Consider the following 12,124-nt stretch of genomic DNA (forward strand, 5'->3'; position numbering starts at 1 on the left):
CTGGATTTAGGACTGAAACAGCATTGGTCGCACTTTTGGATGATCTCTGGCGGGAGCGGGATGGGGGTAGTGCATCCATTCTTGCTCTTCTTGACCTCTAAGCGGCTTTCGATACCATCGGCCATGGTATCCTTTTGGGTTGGCTTGGGGAGTTGAGGGTGGGTGGCACAGTTTTGTGCTTGTTTACCTCCTTCTTCCAAGGCTGGTCCCAATTGGTGCTGATAGGGAGCGAGAGGTCTAGCCCGCAGCCCCTCCTTTGTGGGGTGCCACAGGGTTTGGTACTTTCCCCGCTCCTTTTTAACATCTACATGAAACCACTCAGTGAGATCATCCACCACCATGGGATGAGGTATCATCAATATGCAGATGATACTCAGTTATACATCTCCATCCCAGGTGATCTGAGTGATGCTGTGACTACCCTGTCATGGCACCTGGAGGCTGTGGGGGTCTGGATGGGGAACAACAGACTTAAGCTGAAACCTGGTAAGATTGAGTGGCTATGGGTTGGGGGCTCCTCTGTATCTGGACGTTTACCATCTTTGATTCTGGATGGGGTTGCACTACCCCAGACAGACTTGGTGTGTAATCTGGGGGTCCTCCTGGACTCACGACTCCTGCTTGAAGAGCAGGTGGCAGTTGTGGCCAGGAGGGGCTTTGCTCAACTACGTGTTGTGCACCAGTTATGCCCTTTCCTGGATCAAGAGTCCCTCCAGTCAGTCACTCATGTCCTAGTCACCCCCAAGATAGACTATTGCAACGCACTGTACAGGGGGCTACCCTTGAACAGTATCTGGAAGCTTTAGCTGGTTCAAAATGCAGCCATGCAGGCAATTTTAGGTGCCCCAAAGATGGCACATGTTACACCTTTGCTCTGCGAGCTGCATTGGGTGCCAGTTTGCTTCTGGGTCCAATTCAAGGTGTTGGTTATCACCTTTACCCTTCCCCCAGAGGTGAGGCAGGCCCCAACTCTCCTGTCCTTCTGGAAAGCAATCAATATCTGGCTCTGCCAACTGGCATGGGGTGAGAAAAGGGGCAACCAACCCTAGGGGGGGCTAGCATCTTGAAGATGCTCCCATATGTTAACATCTTATGGGATGTTATAACATCTTGGAAGATATTATTACTTGTGTATGTGTTTGGTTTTACTGTATTTTTATACTGCTTTTATTGTATTTAATTAATATTAATTTGTTGTTTTATTGTGAACCGCCCAGAGTCACTTCCTCATGAGATGGGCGGTATCTAAATTTGAAATATAAATAAGTAAGTAAGTAAGTAAGTTTGGGTACCTGCAAAAGTGAGGATACCTGCAATAGGTATCACAGTAGATTATGGAGGGGAGGGAAGCAGGGGAGTACTTGAGAGTAAAGCATTGCACAAGTGCCTCTCTAGAGAGGCTATGGATGATATGGACTAGCTAAATGGGCCAGAGATTCCCACCATCATAGAAAGTAGAGGGGTGACATCTGGTATTAAATGGTGGTATCAATGCATCTGCAGGATCAGATGCATATATACAACCATTTATTTTGATTCATATTGTTTTGATTTTATTCACTTTCCATCTCTTCATCACTTTTCCTAACATTATATTATGCTATTGGATCATTAAATATGGTACCTCATTCTCTGACAGTACAGATAAATGTGTAAAACTTACGCTAGAGACAAAAGGATCAATAGATGGTGATGAATGTTCTTCAAATGTGTTTCATCATAATACCTCAAGGGTTGTATTTTTTTTTTTTTACTCCATGAAGCAAAGGTATTAAAAATTAGGCAGCACAAAAAGAATATATATCTTAGTTTCGGTTGATAGAAACTGTTTCCTTTTAGAACACATGGAAATTGCAGTTGAAATTTAGCTTGATTTTCTCTTTTTAATTAGTTTTTTTAAAAAAAAACTGCAAACCCAGAGAATGTCTTTGTTTTTTGCTTTAGTTTGTTTTCTGTAAACATTTGCTATTTACTATTAGTTTATGATCCTTATCATTGAGTATCCTCATCCTGAGTTTAATGAATCTAGAAAACAAAATAATGCAAAAATTATCTTGGCAAGACTGAGTCCTAAAGGTCACTCTAGTCCATAGTTTTGTTGAAAAATGTGGCCAGACAGATATACTTGGAAGCTCACAAGAAGAACATTGTACAGGAGGGGTTGTTAGTCTGTATGAATTCTGGTATGTCTCAGAACAGGAACATTCAATTTTAGAAAGCACAACTGGTATCCACAGTGACAGACCTGTGATTCATGAATTCATTGACTTTGAAATGGAATTTGTTTCAATGTTTTGTAGCTCTGAAGTCCGTAAGTTAATTATTCACTGTGTAAAGAAATGCTCCTTTTTGTTTGTCAAGAAATTGTTGCAATAAATAATGTTGGATGTCCTAGTGTTTTTCTTTCATCCATCTCTCCATATGCATCTGCTCTTTATCTTGTTTGGGTTTGTAATTCTTTATTGGCTGCTTTACATTTCTTCAGAAATCATTAGGAAGGTTGAATAACAGTTCACTTTATGAATCAAGTACCCTACTTCAAGAAACCAGTAACCAACTTCGGCTAAAATGAAATTATATTCATGACACTATTCCTGCATATTTAATAAGCAGTGCAGGGCATCCCATTTGTAAGTACTTTCATTATTCACTAGCTAGTGAACTTTCAAAGACCTTTTACTCTTACATGTTAGACTAGGGGAGGAAATACAGTAGATGAATTATTCACTGATTACAGCTGAGGAAGCGTTTAGTATATCCCAAGAGTAGTGTTGAACAGAGGGCAAGTTGAGGTAGACTGGTTTTGGATGATTGTCTTTACATATGAAGACTGTGTCCTATCTTGTTCCAGCATTTATCACAATCCCCATTGACTACTCCAGTACATTGTATCTTTTAACAGATTTTTTAAAAATGAAAATGAGTTGTTAGGTTAATTTTTATTAATAGCAACTATGTGGCCAGATTGGTAAAATCAGGACATGTGCACATTATTATTTAGACATGTGCATAGTCATTTATTAAGGTCTGTCTATATAAGTAGAGACCTTTGTATGTCTTTCACCAACACTAGGAATGCTTCGAAGGAAAATGTTTGGCCTATCTCTAACTGCTCTTTGACAATATCTGACAGTGCTTAGTGGGCTCTGCCCACCTAAATTGTTTCCTTATTACAGGCAACCATTGGCAGCCTTCTTTTCTTGAGCAAATGAAGAAGGAGGTACCCAATCTACTTAACTTTGGACTTCTCTTTGTTTTATCTTGTTTCACTCCAGTATATTTTTTCTACCCCTGCACTCTATATACATCCTTCTAGTTGTTTTTAGTGGTGTCTGTTGGGGAGGGGGGCACAGCTATGACCACATAATTACAGCAGCCTTCTTGACTGTTTTGACACCTTCTTCTCCATATCCCCACCCCTCAGGATGTGCCTGGATGTTTTCTTGAAAAACTCTCAGATTTTGCCTGGCATTTTAGAACAAAATTAAAATTTTTTTTTTACAAAATACTCTCTAAGATTACCACAATGGCTGTGGTCACATAATATACTAAATGTAATAGTCTGGTTGAATGAGCATATTGTGCCATCATATGCAGCTCTAAAATCTTAGGCATACCATGTCATCTGAAACTAGAATCATTTGAAAATGATAAAAAATGGAATTTGTAATCAAGGCTTGTTCTAGTTTATGAATATCGGTGCCTGTGAACTCAAAATGGTAGCCATTTCATTTGGGGCAATACGGAAAGCTTAAAACTTTAGTTAAAAAGCGATGCATGAGATGGTTTACCAGCTTATGCAAACATAGCCAAATGATGTCTGATGGAACTCATCAGGTTTCATCCTTAGTAATTCATCAATACGCAACTCAATATTTAGACTCTGGATACACTATCTTTTGAAGGCCAAGGATCTCACTTAACTCTTGAATTTGTCTGCCTAGGACTTCATTTCAAAAACTGATATGGCATGTAAAAGAGTAAGCAAAGCTACAGCAAAAAAAAAAAAAAGTAATAATTTCAAACATTAACATGGTTATAAGATAAGAAAAAAAGAAGAAATACAGCTAACTCTAGTTTATACCCAAACCCTTCAATATATTTATATTTTTCTATCTTGCAAACAATCTTTGCTTTCATTACATTCAAGCACTGGTTCATACATTGTCCTTTGTTCTTTAAATTTCTCACTTGGCTCTTTTTTGTGAACTCATCAATTCCATCCAAAAGTAACTTTTTCAGTCATTCTCTTCCTCTTGCCCCATTCATTCTTCCTTCACACATTTAGTTTACATTTTAATCCTCAGTCATTCTCTCTATATGACCAAGCCACTTCAGTGTACTCCTGTACTAAAGCACTTTTGTATTCAACTTGCATTCATTCATCACCCATTCATTTGTGACTCTATTGCTTCTTCTTCTACCACATACACTTCTTTATTATACCTTGCCCACTTGTAGTCAACTTTTATGTTTCTCCTGATATATCTGTCATGTTCTTTTAACAAAGTGGGAAGAAGCATGTTCTTAAGTGCAGTCATTTCTGCTTTTGTCAAACATTCATTCATTCCTCACAATAGATTACATACTATCTACTATCTTTTCCCCAGCTTTTGCAATCTTAAAATTTCTCTGTTTTCACATCTTTATAAACATTCCACCAGGTTGCACACATTCATCTGCTTATTCTAGTTTTTCACCTTTTATTCATAATTTGCAGTCATTCTTTCCATTTTCCCCATCAAGCAGAACCATCTTGGTCTTTGATACATTAATTTCAGAATCTACACCTTGTTGTAAATGATTCATGTTCTCAGCCAATAGCACAGCACTGTCTACAAGCAAAAGTACATACAGATTCATGTACCTCTAACATCACAACAAACATACCTTATACATTTATCCATAAATAATTGACAGGGAAAGTGGAGTGGATGATTGTAAGTGATACATAAATGGCAAAAAACCTACAGCAAGTAAATGAATTTGGTAGAATGTTTACTAATGGGAAAATAAATAGAGAAATATGTGTGTTCCCCTATGAGGAATGAATATTTGTTCAAATAAGTGAAAATAGCTAATATAAATCTATTTCTGCCACCTTTACTACATGGATGTAACGGTTATGTATGTTACAAATAACATAAAAATAACAAGTTAGATATAGTGGGAAAGGGTTACTTAAGAAGTATGTGTGGTAAAGCAAGAAGAGTTAGAGTCAGGAAGGAATGGGTGCTGAATGAATATGAATTGAATAGAAAAGTGAGTGACTAGTGCATTAGGAGTATATTGGTTTGGTCATATGAAGAGAATAAATGAAAATTAACTCACAAACCAAATATATGAAGGAAGAGTGAATGGGTTGACAAGAACAGGAAGACTGAGAAGTTGAGGCTGGGTGCAGTTAATGAGATCCTCAGAAAGACAAAGAATAAAAGGTATGAAGTATGAACATGGTGGAATCAAGGATAGTTCGCAAAGATGGAAAGATAAAGAGAGAGATATTGAATAGCATTCGTTTAAATTAGATATAGGAATATTTCATTTTTTGTCTTTAATTTATTTGATTTGCTATTTCTTTATTATTTACTGTTTTTTGTGCTTGTGTAACATTGGCTATTTTGAAAGGAAATAGCAGAATGCCCATATATGCCTGATCAAAATCTTTGTATTTTCTCTACCTCTTTTAAACTTAACCATTCCTTGTTCTCTCTGACTACATTCTTTGTACCTCTCTTTTTCTTTTTATGTACATTAAGCATTACCTGATCTCATCTTCATTTTTTTCAGCAATTATTCTTTATATGCATTTTTCCTTATTCACAGCCTCTTTCATTTCATGAAGTGGAAATGAAATGGTTGTTTCATAAATTGTTAACTTTGCTTTTCAGCAATCATAATACCCCATATTTGTGAAAAGTAAAGTATAATGATATGTGAATGATTTTTTAGATGGAATAATAGTTCAGAAATAAATAAATTAAAAAAAAGATTTTAAGAGTGAACAGGAAAATGCAGTTTAGTTAGGGAAACCTGCACAGCATTAGATAAATTGTCTATTATTAACAAGAGTAAGCAGAACAAAATTGAACAATGCCTTTGAAAATGTGATGATAGTGACTGAAATAAAGAAGAAAATAAAATTATAACATCCTAAGTTATTGGGTATCTTTACTGTAGAATTTATAAAGTAAGAATGTATCTATCTACCTCCCCTATAGAGGAAAGTTGCATTTCCTTTTAATTGTTTAATTTCTGCAGTGAGGCTACACAACAAGGACTAAGAAGGACTTCCAGACAGACTTAATAACAGCCATATCTTTTTGTAAAAATTAAATGTGGTGGTTTCCCTGCTAAGTTCAATATATCAAACTATGTATTTATGTCACTATAATTGAAACTTTAGCTGAAAATAATAGGGATGACATAGAGTACATGGTTCAAGAATACATTATTGTGGTTGTGCAATTTCTTTATGAATTTTGCATGATTTTAACATTGAAAATTCTTCCACCTTTAATTAAGGTGACAACTTAATTTTACTTTACAAGCTATAGAGACTGTGAAGCTTCTGTGAGGCTCTTGTTTTTTCTTTTCAAACTTTTGTTTTATGTGGAAGATCCTCTGGAATATATGACCTGAATTCATTGACCACTACAGGTATTTTCAATCACAACCAGAGGATAAAAGATGGGTTCCAAAGGGAAAAAGAAAATACGGCAAAGAACAAGACTGACACTTCTTGTAATTGAACTGACATATAATCAAAAGTCATTATCAGCAGTAGCTCAGCTGTAAAGGGCTATTATAATGTTAACAAGGTTAACAATCTAGGAAAAAAGTCTAGGAACTGGTGCCATTGCTCTTTCATAGTTTCTCTTCCATCAACTTTAGAAGTATACATTGGCTCCAACAAGATTTAATGTTAGGAAAATAATGATAAATGCACTTTTGTCTCTCTGTCAATTGTCTTTACCCTAGGAGGATGCCTCCATGAATCTTTTGTCCTAAGAAGCAGCCCATCTGATTGTTATTGTAATAAAATGGTAAACTGAAGGTGAAACATTATCTTTTTTCAATATCTACTATTGATTAGCTAGTGATGGGCATCAGCACTGCTGAACCATTTGAAGCATCACCACATCAAACAAAGGAAAATCACAATGGAAAGCTCATATATTTAAAGTGATAGAAACACATCTCCCCAATTTTCACTACTTCAGACTTAAAATGGACATATATAGTGGATAAGACCTGGATCTCCATGTGTATTATTGAATTTTTGCAGTTGGGAGCTTTGGAATCTCAGCTTCTCTTTCCCACCCCAGAAGTGCTATACTTCTGATGCACCTCAAGGCTAGATACCCAGCAGAGAATGTAGTACAGTCTGCATTATGTTGCCCCAGGGAACAGCTTTCTAAAGTTCTCAATATCTTATCCCTAAACATGCTGTAATTGGACCAAAGGTGGCAGTTTGAACAGAAGGTTCACTGTGATTTGATGATAGACTAGTCTGCCACTGAATACACTTGCTCCCATCAAGGTATTCCAAGTAAAGTCTCTCTCAGTTTGAGCTGCACTCCTGATGATTTCATGACCCCATCCATACAACCATAAACTACAAATAAGATGGAAGTGGTTTACCATTTTCTTTTTCTGGGATTTTTAAAAACATCCCTATCTAGTGTATGGTTCTGGAATTTTCTATTGGTTTCTCATCCAAGTACTAGTCAGATCTGACCCACTTTAATTTTCTGAGTTCAGCCAAAGTCTATTAAGTGTTGCTACTTAACTAGGTACAAACCAGGATGTTTGGTTCCTAGTGCCAGGATTATGAAAAGCTCTTTTCACCCTTTTTGGCAAGAAACATCTTCCTTTTCATCCAACAATCTGAGCTCCTGAATTACGTATCAGAGGCATTGCTTTATGGAACACTTTGAATTTGGTACAGGGCAAATTAGAGACAAACATTCCATCTCAATGAGTTTTAAAAAGCAAAAACAAAAAACCTTTGTGTTGTCCTATTCATCTTTGGATTCAGGGTTCACACAAAGTGCACAGCCCTTATCTGCAATTTCATCTGGTCCTCCACCAGATGGACTCCTCCAAATGTCCAGAATGTTGAAGATCTTATGGAACAGACTATGTGAAGGAAGAACAGATAGAAAAGTTTCATTAGTTCACAGAAACATAACTTGGAAACCACCTTTATCTTTTCAATTTAGGAAATCAACAATGCATGCTCCTTAGTTGATATTTTCTTTTGCTTTTTATTTATTTATCTGGATGAATGCTAGAGACAAGGCATATGAATTCCAAAGACTGTATAAATAGAAACAAAAATATATTTTATTTCTTTATTATTATCTTATTTTCTTTTGCTAATTTTATTTATTTGTTTAAAGTATATATATGACTGCTGAACTCAGCCAGGGTGACTCTAGGAGGTATAGAAAATTTAAAAGATGCAAAAGAAAAAATACATACCATTAAAAAACAAGTAAGATGATAAAATGGCAATCAGAACTAAAATGTATTATAACATATCCAAGTGGGAACTCTGCTAATCCTGATCTAAAGGTCTGGAGAAAGAACCAGGTCTTAACTGACCTTCAAAAGGCCTAGAGGGTCAGGACCAACCGTATGCTGGAGGAAGATCATTCCAAAGAAAAGAGCCTGCCACCAGAGGTAATTATCATATCACCCAAAGAGAAATGAGTTAGTTTTAAAGAGATAATTCTATATTCTAAAGAAAAGGCTGTTTTCCTCACTAAATCTAAGACTATTCTATATATAATAAATTTTGAGAACTGCTATGGAACTGGACTTACAATTCTGCATCAACCCCACATTAAATTGTTTGTGAAACAGTGTTACTAGCTACTTCTCATGATGTAACCTTATGTATTTACTTTTATGATAATTTTAAAATTTGCATTTATTATTTCAAAGCAATGGATTTTTACAGTTTATAACACTGGTACATAAAATATCTGTTCCACGTTCTACCCAATTCAGACAAGTTCAGGCAAGAATAGTATTGCATCAGGCCCCAAATACATATATCTATGTGGAAAAGCACACTTTATCTGTCATAGGCTGGAGTAGGCCTAAAATGGGCTACTGAAGCCCATGCCATCAGTAGTTGTTCTTATCCACTTTGGGTTGCTTGCAGGAATAGCTTGTTATACAAGGGACTGAATACGGATTTATGCTTTGATGTGAGATGGGCGGCTATACAAATGTGACATTTAAATTAAATAAATAAATTAAAATTCTCACTCCATCAGTGAGGCTCCCATTCACCCCACCCCCATTCATCTAGTGCCCTTAGCAACCCAATGGACCTAGCAACTGACATGTTGTTCTCTAACTAATAAGTCAATTAGTTAGTCATACTAAGAGGTGTGTATGAGAAAGGAATATGGACTGGTAAAAGTAGAGGGATACAATATGAAGCACCTTTGGAGATATTCCCTATATTTGCTAGTCATGATGATCAAAACAGAAGTGAGCAAAAGGAAACCTTATGAGGCTAACTTGGCTCATCCATCCAAAAGTATGGGATTCAAGACAGCTTCCCACAACACTGAGAGACATATGGCCATATTAGGATAATAATAACCAACTACATCTCAGGACTCAGGTTATGCTTGTTTTAAGACAGGAATAATTACTGGGTATTATCGTTAGGACAATGGTAAGATTGTCCCAGTGGTAATGTTAATAACTGGTACATTTAATTAACCCAATTTAAACATTCATGGAATAAACACAGATATAGAATGGATAATATTCTGGAAAAATATGAAAGTGATCTGGACAGAAGATTAATCTACCTTACTAATTTTCTATATTTAGGTAAGGACTAAGAGATCATTCAATCTTTTGATCACCAGCTGCACTATGAAGACTTGCTCAGTGACTGATGCATCACTTGAAGTTGCTAGTCATATTGTTGGTTCATGAGGTAGTAATTGGAGTATTCAAAATATTAGTTTGTTGTCCAATATTTCAGGTTCTGTTTTTCTGTTTGTTTTTACCTGCAGGTAGAAGTGCAGTTCCGTGTTGTGTGGGAACAAAATGTTGATTTGATAAAGGAATATAATTCCCACTCATCTAGCAGGAGGCCCCTTTCATTCTTGAATCACCTCCCTCCCTAGGTGTCCACATTTGTTCCTTCATTAAAATGACAAAGACCGGATACAATGAAGGGAAGGGTATTATCTGCCTACTGTAATATTGGTGTTAGGTTTAATATTTAGAGACAGAGGATTAGCTTCATCTTCCAAAAAGAGATTTCTACAATAATGAAGTTAATGTGTGTTGTAATACGGGTTTTGTTCCCTTTTTTGTTCCCTGTAATGTGGAATTAATTTCAGTCTGGATGCACAGAAGTCCCTGCTGGTTTGTGTCATAGGAAGGTGAATGTTGGCAGGCATCCAACAGACTTCACACAATAGAGGCAGGCAGCTTTGGCTGAGTATGCTTGGCTAATCAGATTTTTAAAAAGCACTGAGCCATTTCTTCCCTGTATGAGTGTGAATGCTTAATGCGACTTGATTATTTGTTATTTTAATAGCAGGATAATCTTTGTTTAGAAAAATTCTTTGCAACAGGATGAAGGTGGGGGTCATGGGTTTCTGTACGCCTTGTAATATGGGCTGCTCTTTGACTCACAGAAAAAGAAAAAAAAGGAGAAGGGAAAAATAATAATGTCAAGTTAAATACAGAATTCTTCATTGAAAGAATTGTGAGAAAGATCCAGAAGGGCACGTATGCACAAACCAGAGACAATAAAAGAAAGACATGGGAATAACAATGCTGTATGTTATAAATAATATTTGAAAATGCCATTAATCTGAAATCTCTCACATCAATGTTCTTCATTTCTTATGACTCTATGCCAGCACATCTTGGGGATTTTTACAAGTCATTCTTATATTTATTTATGTAATGACTTAATATAAAATTTCTTTTCTACCTCTCTGTAAGAGAAATTCAAATAAAATTAAACAGTGAACAAAAATCCTAATAATTCAGATTAAAACATCTGTGAAAAAGCACATCCAATATTATAACTTTTAAAAACAAGCTTGCTTCCTTCCTCTAGAGACTTATTGAATACTTCACCACCGTATTACAGTTAACATTAGGGTTCATCATTTCTATCCATTTCAAATGTTTCATTGTCTCAGAACTGATATTATATATGTAGTGACAGGGCATGTAGGTGGAAGGTCTCAATCCTCCATTCTCAGAAGTTATCTGATTATTACACACCCTGGCCCTACTTCCATGCCTTGATACAGCTACATGTAGTTACTGTTCTCCCTACCCTTCTTCCAGGGGAATGCTTTAACCAGGTGTCCTCTTCCTTAACCCTGGTGTGTGTGAGAGATAGGACCACCAGAGCCTACTCAGAAAAATAAAGTGAATGAAAACAAAATAAATTCTATAACCACCTCCTATGCCTATAGCATGAGGCATGAGACTAAGGAAATCAGTTCCCCTTTCTTTTGGGACAGATGAGTTTCACAAGTGATAGATAAAATGATTTTTTTTTAAGAAAATGGAATAAAAGATGTAAATAACCATGTTCAGGTCTAATTAGCATATTAAATGATAAAATAGATAAAAATAGAGAATTGTTCAAAACAGAGAACCTCTGAAAAAGGTCTCCTATAGAAACCTATAAAGGACAATTAAGGTTCTCTTAGATAGAAGGTTTGCTGTCTAACAAATGGATGTTTTAAGACTTACTAGTGCAAATAGGCTAGCCATTTTCTGAATTGTGTAATTTAATTATAACAAATTAATTAACATAAAAATATACAAACAAGTATTAACAATGTGATGTAGCATTAAAATTAATCATAATAAAAAGGAAAAAGGACCTGGACAATAATCAATAAAAACTCCAATGAATTTGTTGACTGAGCCACTTTTGATTGAGATAATTTGCAAATAATACAAACAAACACTATCTGTTTCTATAAATCAGGTGTACATTTCTCCTTGAATCAAAAGATTCTTGATTCCTTGATAAGTTCCAAATGCTAAGGATATGTGCATCTTTCATACAGTGATTGATTCAGCATCATATTAACATTGTTATTAATTT

General features: G+C 35.8%; 1 pseudogene; it reads left to right on the plus strand.

The window, feature by feature from the left end:
• Window positions 1–308: 308 nt before the first annotated feature.
• On the plus strand, window positions 309–10,163 carry LOC148213775 (uncharacterized; annotated as a pseudogene).
• The last annotated feature ends 1,961 nt before the right edge of the window (window positions 10,164–12,124 follow it).

The sequence above is a fragment of the Python bivittatus genome, unplaced genomic scaffold, assembly GCF_059951505.1.
Source record: "Python bivittatus isolate LINGU-HERP-01145 unplaced genomic scaffold, Pbiv_v1 ctg000850_np1212, whole genome shotgun sequence".
Lineage (NCBI taxonomy): Eukaryota > Metazoa > Chordata > Lepidosauria > Squamata > Pythonidae > Python > Python bivittatus.